Below are 11,418 nucleotides of genomic sequence, written 5' to 3'. Positions count from 1 at the left end.
GTACCATTTTTCTTAAGTACCAGCACTGGGTTAGCCAACCATTCTGGATGAAAAACTTCAACAATGAACCCAGCTGCCAAGAGCCAGGCCACTTCTTCACCAATTGCCTTACGCCTCTCCTCATTAAAGCGATGAAGGAATTTCTTGACCGGTTTAAACTTTGGATCAATATTGAGAGTGTGCTCAGCGAGTTCCCTCGGTACACCTGGCATGTCTGAAGGCTTCCATGCAAAGATGTCTATGTTCTCACGGATGAACTCGATAGAGGATCATGATTAGCACTGATGCTGAACTGCTTGGATGAATCGCCAGGAACAAATCAACCAATTTAGTCTCATCCACCGACTTAAACTTCAATATAGGATCATGCTGTGTAGTTGGCTTTTTCAAAGGTGTCATATCGGCCGGACAACATTGTCTTTATAAAATTTCAACTCCTCAGTGGCGCAAACAGACTCAACATAAGCAACATCGCCTTCTTCATGTTCCAAGGCTATCTTACTGTTACTGTGTACAATGATAGTGCCCTTGTAACCCAGCATCTTGAGCTGCAGATAAACATAACAAGGCCTCACCATAAACTTGGCATAAGCCGGCCTCCCAAACAAAGCATGATAAGGCTTCTTAATCTTAACCACCTCAAAGGTCAAGGTCTCAACTCTGGAATCACGATCATCACCAAAAGCCACTTCCAAAGCTATCTTGCCCACTGGGTATGTTGATTTACCATGCACCACACCGTGAAAATAGTGTTGGACGGCTTGAGATCCTTGTCAGTCAAACTCATACGACAAAAAGTTTCGTAGTAAAGGATATTGATACTGCTGCCTCCATCCATGAGTACCTTAGTAAACTTGTACCCTCCAACCTGGGGTGAAACCACCAAAGCTAACTGACCCGGATTGTCAACCCAGGGCGGGTGATCCTCACAGCTCCAAAGAATAGGATGTTCCGACCATCTCAACAAACGGGGAACCACTGGCTCAACTGCGTTCACTGCCATTTTATGAAGCTTCTGATCTTGTTTACATAAGCTTGTAGTGAACACATGATATTGTCCACTATTCAGCTGCTTCGGATTACTCTGATAGCTAGATTGTTGCTGCTGATTCCCTTGACCAGACTGTTGATTGAAACCACCTTGATTACCTTGGCCCTGTAAACCAGAATTTGAACCGCCACCACCAAAGCTAGGTCCGTGAGAGCCGGATCCTAAACCGCCGTTCGGGCCATGATTATTCTGGATAAAATTGGAATTTCTATACTCCCTCATGATGAAGCAATCCTTCCACAGATGATTGGCCGATTTTTCATGTGTACCATGCTTTGGGCAAGGCTGGTTCATCATGGCTTCAAGGTTGAACTTTGGCCCGCCAAAATGGGCTGGCTTTCCCTTGCGACACTGATTATGATTCTGCGTATTGGTGTTGGCCATGAAGTCTAAACTGTTCTCCGCCTTACGCTTGCCATTGCCACCATGACCCACCATGTTATGCTGCTGTCCCTTCACAGTGCCACTCTTCTTTCCCTTACCCGCCTTTTCTTCATTAGAGTCGGCGTCCTTGGTACTGTCAGAGTCGGCGTATTTGACAAGAGCAGCCATGAGCTCCCCCATATCATTGCAGTGGCGCTTGAGCCGCCCCAATTTCTGCTTAAGCGGGAGAAAACGACAATTCTTCTCCAACATCAGGACCGCTGAACCAACATTGATACTATCTGATCTATCTGATGAGTGTATGACAACTGAGATCCGGTGTACCCTATTGGTTGTTGACTCGCCTTCACCTTGGATGCAGGAATCCAAATCCAAGATCAACAGAGGCTGCTTGCATGTGTCTTTAACATTTTGAATGAAATGGGCCTTCAACTCTGCCCATGACCTTATGGAGTTAGCGGGCAACTCTTTAAGCCAAGTACGAGCCGGCCCATCCAACATCATGGTGAAGTACTTAACACATGCATCATCACTAACATCCAACATCTCCATGGCCATCTCATAACTCTCAATCCAAGCTTTAGGGGGTTGATCTGCTGTGTAATTAGGTACCTTACAAGGACCCTTAAAGTCCTTAGGCAAACGCTCATTATGCAGAGCCGGTGCTAAACACGGCACACCCAAGGTTCAAGAGGTCACCCCAGCCTCCATAGATGTTGATGGGTAAACCAGGGGTTTCTGTTGAGCCGCTAGCTGAGTCGCTAGATCCGCCTCCCGACGCGCCCTGTTCTGATCCACCAAAGTCTGAGCATCAACGCCGCCGCGCGCCGGGTCATGCCCATGGGGCTGGTCATGGTGTTGTTTATTGCTTGAAACAGCGGGCGACTCAATATGCCTGCTACAACTCCGGCTTGGGAAAGGGATTGAATGAATCCATTCACGTCTATATGAATAAGCCGCCTATTGAGCCACAGCCGTTTGAAGAAGTTCTCTGGCCCTTCGCATCTCTATCACAGCTGGAGACTTGCCTTCAAATGGAAGAGCCGCCAACCGTGACGCCACAACGATCATATTATCCAGCAGATTAGAATAATGGCCCGGCGGTGTCGGCACGTGGTGAGGTGGAACCATATCCAAACAAGGCGGGTCCATCGCACGTGGCCGAACCGGCGCTCCAGTCACGGGTGCCTCAACCGCTCGGTTCACCATTGGCGGGTTATTGGTCCTTGCCCCCAGTGTGTTGAAAAGGTTTCTCGCGTCGTACTCCAGAGGTAAACGACTCTGGTGTCTCCTTCTCATGACATCATTGGAAGCATTTTGATCCAAGGTGAGCCGGAAAGAATCTGCCTGAATCCGTTCTGCCTGGGCATCCAAAGCAACTCGCTCCGTGGCTATCCTGGTGCTCTTAGCTGCCAGCTGTTCCTTGGCTAGGGCTATCTCATCTCGTAACTTTGCAACATCCACCTTATACTGTTCTTGAGTCTCCGGGGTCACTTCTACCCCCATCAAAGTCGCCAGAGCCTCCAACACTTCCGTCAGAACCTAAGCCGGTGGCCGTGTAGAACCGCTAGCCGCGGCCGTCACCGTAGCCGTTGAGCTGGAGGTCGTAGCCGCGGCGGTCAATGAGCCAAGTGCTGGCTGTGTACCAGCCATGAAGATCGCAACCCTATTCGGCGGCTCATAGGGGTCCGGAATACTGTCACCATCGGAACAGTCCCCAAGCCGACCATCTTGCACTTGATACATTGAATTGGTCTCACATGTGGACGATTCACCATCAGAGTGGATGACCGTCTCACCACCAGACACAAATCCTTCCTCAAATTCTGCCCCATGGATGAAACCAACAAAGGCGTGCCTTACGGCAGGCTGAACCCGGGCAGGTCATGCACGCTGAGCCATCTCGATGATGTCGATGCAGGTGTCTGGCTCAGGGCCCAGTTCACCGATCTTGCCGATGAAGACATGGATTCTACCAAGGGAACCTGGTACCCGTACTCGATTGAGCCAGCCTCGGGGCCCCAACCAGCATCGTCAATGTAGAGCTTGCCACGATGACTTTTAGTCATCCGGCCCACAGCATATCCCTTGATCCCTGGGAAGCTGCCCTTCAAGAACTCGAAACCACCATGAGCTGGCCCCACGGTGAGCGCCAACTATCATGGAGTTGACACGACAGATGTCCTAGCAGAAGGACTTAGTCGTGGACCCATCGCAACTAGGTTAGCTTAAAGGGGTTAATCGGGACAAAGGACACGGAGAGTTCATACTGGTTCGGCGCCTTGCAATCAAGGTAAAGGCCTACTCCAGTTGGGGTTGTATTGCTTGGGTTTCGATTACCAGGGAGCGAATACGCTTGACCTAGTTCTCGATCTCTTGTTTCTTGTTCCTAAACCGCCGCCGGGTCGACCTTTATATACACATGAAGATGCCCGGCGGCTCATAGAGTCCCGGCCAGCTCATACACAGCATGTCCGGCTCGGTGACAAACTATGTTTTCCTTCCACAACAAGTCATACACATATGGCGGTTCATCCACTTCGGGCCTTAAGACGCCTCTAGGTCTTGGGCCATCAATGAGCTTGCTATGACCCGCCATCTTCATTGATAAGTCACCAGTGGTATAACCCGACCTTTCCTGGGCGGTTCATACCCAATAGTTATATCCCCAACAAAAGGTGTTGGGATGAGATAAGAGAGATACAAAAAATATAGTTTTCAAAAAAGGTTTCATTTTGTGGCTGTCAAAAAACACAAACAATGACAGCTCACAAATCATCACATCTAACGTGAGTATAGAACAAGGGTTTGGTCTTCTAAAGGTCATATAAATCTTGGAATTCTTTTGTGTCTTCAAATTCTTCGAGTCTTCGACTGTTGTAGCTTCAACTCTTCTAATGTATGGTGAAGTCCTCTTTTACACTAAGGTGGTCCTTAGTTGTTTGATATCTTGCCCTTCTCGGAGTGGTCTCATCAGTTGTTCCTCCAAGTGGTCAAAGGTAAAAGGGGTATTGTCTAACTATTTGAGGTAAGAGGAAAGATTTCATAAAGCTCAGAAAAGAAGAGAGGTAAAAGATCTTTTTGAAAATAAAGTTTTAGAGAAATCATTTCCTAAGGGCTTTCTAGTTTCTAGGTCACATCCTACAGTCAACATGTGCTCTGATACCATCTCTATAGCGACCCGACCTTAAACGATTAAGCCTTTGTGTATCTGTGCCATCCCTGGATCGGTATCCTGGCACAGGCACAGTACATCAATGTATATATCAAAGTGCAATCACATGTATAATAACGTAAAACTGATATATACCTCATAAGTCTCAGCGGAAACAATCAAATGGGTGTGGAGTCCCATCAATGCCAACGGCAAGTTGAGTGTAGACCGTAACCCTACAACATAATTCTTACTCATCATAGAAATTCCTGCAATATAAGATGTTGCAGCCCTGTAGGTCGGTACATTGAATGTACTGGCAAGTCACATCATAAGAATAATGAACCTATTTGTACATGCAATTTGGCTTGTGGAAAGCTCTAAGTTTAGTTTTTGCATAAAGCTAGTTTTTCCCTAGAATAAAAGATATTGTTCTACCACTACAATATAGCATAGGATGAGTTGGCAAACCCAACTCAATCCATTCCCAAAGTTTCATTTAAAGCTCCACTATTTAAATTACGAGTGATGAGATCTCCCAGCATTTCCACTACTAGATGCTCAAGTTGTCCGTAACCGGGGACACGACTAATCGATTAGGTTTTAACACTCCGCAGAGGTTTGCACACTTTTTCCCACAAGACTCGATCACCTCCCTTGAAGTTCTCGTACTGCCTGGCGTTTGAGAATAGGATGACCGAGACATAGTCCTTCGAAAGTATTTCCCCTTAACCCACGGATAGGCCGATACACCTACTCATTCTACATCTGCTAGCCTATCCCGGAAGAGGTCACACTGCTTACTCAACTAAGCCAGAGCCCATATTGGCTTGTGGCTGCACACGTAAGCTTCTAGACATGAAAACATGTTTGATCCCTTTGAGCCTGAGTGGACGAACCACTAGTGGTGCACCACCATGGATTTCCCATGCGTGCCCCACTTTACTTCACCACCATTCAAACCAATTTCTGCCCGAGTATTTCATTTAAGTCTTGGTCCTAATTACTACTTTGTCACTCAAGTCTCACCATGAACACTTCCCAATCCACGTCTACATTAGCAAGGCAGCTTACACGGTGGTGACAAGGTTGTATAGTTCAGACCTACCTCCTGGGTAAAAGCATAGCCATCAGGTAAAAAGTTCCTACCATGCAATTCTACGGCAAATGACTAAGTGCATATATAAAACATATGTAATTGGAAGAATGGTCAAATATGAACTTGCCTGGTAATAGTTGATGAAGATTATATCGCTCTCAGAAATTTACTTAATAGAACTATTCTTCACTCTCCGATGAAAATCCATAAAGTCAAACATTGCACTCACATAAGCAATCATTTCAGAGAACCAATAAGAACATGCAAAGCAAAAGGTCTCGAAAAAACCAAATGAACACACAACACACGCAACTATCACAAAATATTCTAAGTGCAATACAACATAGGCATGGGGTTGAAAATTTGTGATGTGAAGCATGGTGCATACAAGGCATACGAGTAAAACTACTATGTACGGATCCTAAGTGTGTGAAAAGTTCCATGAGATTGGTCCAAGTGATAGGGTTTGGCTACGGTGACAAAGTGCAAAAAGAATCATCTTAATTGGAGCTACGGTTTAGGAGATATTGCCAATTGAAGTTCGAATTCGAATCTGAATAGAGGACAAATTTTAATCTGACAAAAGTTTGCAAATATGACACTACTAGATAGGTCTAATCATCATGAAGAATTTGCTGCTGGTTTCATCAAGTTTGGATCTACGTTTAAAAAGTTATGGCTACTCGAAGTTTAGGGGCTAATCTGGAAAAACTACTCTGGATAAGTCCCTGACACATGGCGGCTCCTGGCTGGCTGAGTAGCGTCCGCTGCGGGCTTATACGCCGAATGGCCGTAACTTAGGCAAAACAGCGGCGACGACTAAAAAAATAAATCGAAGATTGGTTTACTAAAACCGAACGGTTTATTTAAAACCATGGCTAACCTGCCAGTTCAAAAAAAACTAAACTAAATGGACGGGAGAAGGGGGTCGGCTTACAGCGGGCGACGGCGAATAGGGGACGGTGGCGCGGGTGTCGGGTGACGGACGGGGCGGCTCCGGTGTCCTCCGGCGGCGGTGAGGGAGTCGGGGAAGACGAGTGCGACGAGGGGGTCGCGGTGGTGGTGGCGGGGGTCCTCGAGGGCGTCGGGGTCATGCTGCGCAAGGACGGTGGCTCCATGCTCTGGTGAGCGCGCGGGTCATTGGGACGTTGTCTCCAGTGGTCCCTTGGGGCAAAGAAATCGTCAACCAGATGTGCATAGATGCGGGCAATATTTTGGTGAAGAAGAACAAGGTCGGGGCGGTTTACTGGCGGTGTTTTACTCCGACAAGGAAGCTCCGGCTCTGGCAAGATCCAAAGCGGTAGGGCATTGGCTACGGGTGGTGTGAGGCGAAACGGAGTGGCAGAGTGGAGAGAGGGGGCTCTGGGGCTTTTACAGGCGCGGAGAGGAGGCGCGGGGGCTGCGGGATAAGCATTATCCATGAGGACGAGGTGCGGCGGTTGCGACGGCGGGCTCACGAGCTCTATCCCGAGCGGGACAAGCGGGAGGTTGGGGACGATGGGGCTGGGCCCCATCTGTAGCGGGCGCTGCGTGCGAGCGAGAGAAGAGGCGGGCGAGCTAAGGCGGGCGGGCGAGCACTGGCTCCTGGGCCAAAGTGCGGCTGGGCCGGCTCGTGTGCTCCTGGGCCGAACAGTGTTCGGTCCAGGCGGTGCTTTGTTTTCTTTCCTTTTTAAACAGAAAGAAAGCAAAAGAATGCAACATAGGAAAAAAATTACATAGGCATATTATATACCCAAATGTTCAGAACAATACCCCAAATAAGATGAACTATTTTTCAAGTTCAACTAAATTCCACAAAACTTCATAAAAGTCAAACAGTGCTATTGTTGCATATAAAATCAATAAAAATCATTTTTAAAGTACCAAAATGATTTCAAATTTATTTTCTCCCAACTTTCCATTGGAGGGAATCATTTTACCCTTATTCCCATTTATTTATTTTTAGGAGAAAAATAATTTGAATTAAAACTAAATAACTCCCAGGAGGATTTGAAATTTGGAAATTCAAATAACTTCAAAGTGACATTCAAATTATTTCTTTGAAATCCCAACTCTCTTTCTTCAAATTTGAAGAAGTCATTTTATGAACTCATTGAGTTGCTTAAAGTTTCTAAATTTGAAATGTTTCAAATGGAATTCAAATCATTTTCAAACCCCTTTTTATTTATTTAAATGGAAGAAGTCATGTTATCTTCACTCTAGGGTTTTGTGATGAAATGAATTTGAATTCAAGGAGATCAAAAATGCAATATGAATGTTTTGGGAAAGTCCTTTTATTCCCTCTCATTCAACTTTCAAAAAGTTTCTATTTCCACTCAATTTCACACAATCAATCACACAACAATCAAACGAACAATCGAATTTTTTTACTTAATATAACATTCCAAAATTTAGAATTTTGGGATGTTACATCACCGTTGTGGCTTTGATGCGTAGGTAAGAATGGTTCTTACTAGAAGCCCATAGCAGCCACGTAAAACTTGCAACAACAAAGTAGAGGACGTAAAACTTGTTTTTGTAGGGCATGTTGTGATGTGATATGGTCAAGACATGATGTGATATACGTTATTGTATGAGATGATCATGTTTTGTAAAAGTTATCGACAATTGGCAGGAGCCTTGTGGTTGTCGCTTTATTGTATGAAATGCAAACGCCATGTAATTGCTTTACTTTATCACTATGCGTTAGTGATAGTTGTAGAAGCAATAGTCGGCGAGACGACCATGACGCTACGATGGAGATCAAGGTGTCAAGCCAGTGACGGTGGAGATCGTGACGGTGCTTTGGAGATGGAGATCAAAGGCACAAGATGATGATGGCCATATCATGTCACATATTTTGATTTGCATGTGATGTTTATCTTTTATGCATCTTATTTTGCTTAGTACGACAATAGCATTATAAGATGATCCCTTACTAAAATTTCAAGGTATAAGTGTTCTCCCTGAGTATGCACCATTGCGACAGTTTGTCGTGCTGAGACACCAAGTGATGATCTGGTGTGATAAGCTCTATGTTCGCATACAACGGGTGCAAGACAGATTTGCACATGCGGAATACTCGGTTTAAACTTGACGAGCCTAGCATGTACAGATATGGCCTCGGAACACTGGAGACCGAAAGGTCAAACGTGAATCATATAGTAGATATGATCAACATAGAGATGTTCACCATTGAGGACTACTCCATCTCACGTGATGATCTGATACGTATACGTCTCCAACGTATCTACTTTTCCTAACAATTTTCCTCTTGTTTTGGACTCTAATTTGCATCATTGAAATGAAAGTAACCCCGGACTGACGCTGTTTTTAGCAGAACTACCATGGTATTGTTTTTGTGCAGAAATACAAGTTCTCGGAATGGAACAAAACTTTGCGAGGAATTTTTATTCAATAAACAAGAATTTTTGGAGCCAAGACCTACTGGAGAGGGGCACCTGGGTGGGCACAACCCACCAGGGCGCGCCTCCCTCTCCCAGCGCACCCAGGTGGGTTGTTCCCACCTAGTGGCCCCGCAGACCCTGAAACTGACGCTATAGAATCCTATTTTCCAGAAAAAAATCTGGGAGAAAGAATTATCGTGATCCACGAGACGGAGCTGCCGTCACCTCCCGTTCTTCATCGGGAGGCCAGATTTGGAGTCCGTTTGGGGCTGTGAAGAGGGGGATCTTCGTTCTTCATCATTACCAACCCTTCTCCATCGCCAATTCCATGATGCTCCCCACCGGGAGTGAGTAATTCCTTCGTAGGCTCACTAGTCGGTGAGGAGTTGGATGAGATTCATCATGTAATCGAGTTAGTTTTGTTAGGGCTTGATCCCTAGTATCCACTATGTTCTAAGATTGATGTTGCTATGACTTTGCCATGCTTAATGCTTGTCACTTTGGGCTCGGGTGCCATGATTTCAGATCTGAACCGTTTATTTTATCACCATTATATCCATGTTCTAGATCTGATCTTGCAAGTTATAGTCACCTACTACGTGTTATGATTCGGCAACCCCGGAGTGACAATAGTCGGAACAACTCCCGGTGATGACCGTAGTTTGAGGAATTCATGTATTCACTATGTGTTAATGCTTTGTTCCGGTTCTCTAATAAAAGGAGGCGTTAATATCCCTTAGTTTCCAATAGGACCCTGCTGCCACGGGAGGGTAGGATAAACGATGTCATGCAAGTTCTTTCCATGAGCATATATGACTATTTACGGAATACATGCCTACATTATATTGATGAACTGGAGCTAGTGCCGTATCGCCCTAGGTTATAACTGTCTCATGATGAATATCATCCAACAAGTCACCGATCCAATGCCTACGAATTTATCCTATATTGTTCTTGCTAAGTTACTACTGCTATCATCACTATTACACTTGCTACAAAACTACTGCTATCACTATTACCGTTACCGTTGCTGCTGCTACTATTATCAAAACTATCATACTACTTTGCTACTGATCACTTTGCTGCTGATAATTAATCTCCAGGTGTGGTTGAATTGACAACTCAGCTGCTAATACCTTCAAATATTCTTTGGCTCCCCTTGTTTCGGATCTATAAATTTGGGTTGAATACTCTAGCCTCGAAAACTGTTGCGATCCCCTATACTTGTGGGTTATCAAGACCTTTTTATGACGCTGTTGCCGGGGAACATAGCTATATTTGTTGATTCACTTGGGATTATTATCATATTATCACCATGAAGAATCTCAAGGAGACTAAGACTAAGATTTTTCCTCAAAGACGAGGGGAGGTAAGGAACCGCCATCCAGTTCTGCTTTAGATTCACCTTCTGTTATAAGTAAACTTGCACCACCACCACATGCTACTTCTGCTATGGATAATACTTATGATGATGCTAGTACCATGCTTGATAATGATGATGTGCCACTTGGTTAATTTCTTGATAAACAAATTGCTAGAGTAATACAACATGATGTTGTTGAATCTGATGATGAGCTTGAAACTGAAACTCCTGAAACACCTGATAGAACTAGCCTTCCTAGATATGAATTGCCTAAGGTACCAGAAGGTTATGTCATGAATGAGGAGACAACTAGAGATATTCTTGCTTGTAGGGATAGAGATGATCTAGAGAAATTATTATGCAAGTATAAAGAAAAATCTCTGAATGCTAGAATGAAATGTGATCCTAAGTTTGCTACTTCACCTATCTTTATTGATGATAAGGATTATGAATTCTCTGTCGACCCAGAGTTAATTACTTTGGTTGAATCTGATCCTTTCCATGGTTATGAAACTGAAACTGTTATGGCACATCTTACTAAGTTGAATGACATAGCCACCCTTTTTACTCATGATGAGAAAACTTGCTATTACTTTATTCTCAAATTATTTCCATTCTCATTAAAGGGTGATGCTAATGCTTGGTACAATGCTCTTGCTCATGGTTGTGTGCGTAGTCCCCAGGATATGATTTATTACTTCTCTAAAAAACATTTCCCTGCTCATAAGAAACAAGCTGTCTTGCAGGAAATATTTAACTTTATGCAAATTAAACAAGAGAGTCTCCCACAAGCTTGGGGGAGGCTTTGCCAGTTACTTAATGCTTTGCCTGATCATCCTCTTAAGAAAAATGAAATACTTGATATCTTATATAATGGACTAACTAATGCTTCTAGGGATTTCCTAGATAGTTGTGCTCACTAGTACGCGTCGGTGCTATACGAACGGTTTTTAATCCCTTTCCACGACGGCATTTGGAACC

Source organism: Triticum dicoccoides, chromosome 3A (genome assembly GCF_002162155.2).
Source record: "Triticum dicoccoides isolate Atlit2015 ecotype Zavitan chromosome 3A, WEW_v2.0, whole genome shotgun sequence".
NCBI classification, from domain to species: Eukaryota; Viridiplantae; Streptophyta; class Magnoliopsida; order Poales; family Poaceae; genus Triticum; species Triticum dicoccoides.
The sequence above is the reverse complement of the archived record's forward strand: the minus strand, read 5'-3'. Positions refer to the sequence as shown.